Consider the following 1,987-nt stretch of genomic DNA (forward strand, 5'->3'; position numbering starts at 1 on the left):
CCTCATTCAAGAATTTTTTTTGATCCAATCCGTAGGAATCAATAGAAAAGGCAAATCCCTTATGATACACCAGATCCGGCTCGGTTATTGATAGAGTGAATAGATCCGCCATTTCTTGAAATCTCTCTTCTGATTCAAAATCGTGGTGTAACGTGTATCCCCCTTTGTTCCGGTCATGGAATAGATGAAATAAATCAAAAAATGGATTTTTGTTCAAGAATGAAATCTTATTGGAACTGTCCATATCCGGTTCATCCTTCGGAACCATAGCACATCCCGGATCTAATGAAATAGGATGAATTGAGACGGTATTTTGTAAATACGTAATTATCTTGAATATATCAACCATTTCTTTATTTTCCGATCGCCTGGATCGGACAAAAGAAACATCTTGTTGTTTCTTCAACAATTTCTGATCTCTAGTGGACCTCTCAGTAGGATTCGAACCCAGATTAAGTTCTGACCCTCTGTCAGAGAAAAAAGAACGAATTGATCTTGTAGGATTCCCAAGAAATTCGTCGATTTCTTCCGGAAGCAGATGATTATTCATCTGCTTCTCACGTTCCGTGAATAGCCGGGACATTGAGGAATATCCAGAAAGGCATTTCGGGAATCGATCTGATTCTATCTCTGTTCGTTCCGTTTGAAGAAAGGAAGGATCCCAAAGAATCGATCTTTCTTTTAGTTGCTGAATCTCTGTTTGATTGATCAATGTGTGATATTCCGAATCCTCATTACTAATGGAATCGAAATGATCTCTGGATTGATCAGAAGATCCTTTCAATTGGCTAGAATCCGTTACTTGAACGAAAATAGATCTTGTGGAATCATATTGAATATTTGACGATACATTCTGTACCTTGCTAAAAAACCGATCCTTGTTTACCAACCACACATTGTCTAACCAAATCAAATTCTCTCTCGATACCTTCCTCAAAAAATCCGATTCGTGCTGATTCTTCCCCCAACTAACGAAGAGATCTTGGCGGAATTGCCACATATGAAATTGAGCACAATTTTGTAAAGAAATACCCCACTTGTTTCTCGAGAAGAGATGGGAAACATGCTCAATATCATTTGATTGAATAGTTGCCTCAGCTCCTTGTTGTTTGAAGAAACCCTCCACTTCAATTGGTCTTTTTTCACGAAAAGCAGACATGAGATAACAAATCAAGTGTTTCACTAAGATTTCGAATAGCTGTCCCGAATTCAAGTTGATTATGTTTCGCTTCTTCCTCGGAGAAAGACGATCAAAGAATTCCCGATCATGGTCCTTGCGGATCGGATCATCCGTATAGGATACAAAAAGAAACTCCAGATATTTTATATCTTTCTCTCTGAATGAGATCTCAATTTCAGCTACGGTTTCATTAGATATCTTACAACTAGAATCCCTCTTTTTTACGATCCGGTTCCTCCACCACCGCGAACCCCAGTTAGATTCAGGCATGATACACTTTTGAGTTATTGGGAGAACCCAAGTACTCTCTTTCGGATCCATGAAACAACTCTCAGAGATCTTTTTCCCTTTTGGAAGATACAGGAGCGAAACAATCAACCTATTGATATTGGAAGACCAAAAAGATTCTTCCAATGTATCATTTCTGGGTCCAATGGAATTCATAGGTATAGGAAGAATAGGTATAGGAAGAAGCCCCATCAAATAGAGATTTTTTCTTTCGACCATATTTCGATTGTTAATACGATATATAAGGACCGCTACTACAAGCAGTACTACACCTTTGATCGTGAAATATCGATTGCTTGTTGAACCCTGTGAATCACGTGAAAGTAGGATACTCCAAATTCGGGGGTCAAAGAGTTTCATAAAACGTTCTTGGTGGAAAAAAATGTGAGTGAAAGATCCCACTGAATCGAATTTGGTCCATGAATCTAAGAAATAGTGAGAATTCTTGATCTCTCTCAATATCTCTCTCAATTCGAAGATCCAGGATTTGAATTGATGTCGTTTCATCGATTCCTGTTC

This window comes from Tasmannia lanceolata, unplaced genomic scaffold, assembly GCF_043159265.1.
Source record: "Tasmannia lanceolata isolate RefF3 unplaced genomic scaffold, GAP_Taslan_0.1 ptg001286l, whole genome shotgun sequence".
Taxonomy (NCBI): Eukaryota; Viridiplantae; Streptophyta; class Magnoliopsida; order Canellales; family Winteraceae; genus Tasmannia; species Tasmannia lanceolata.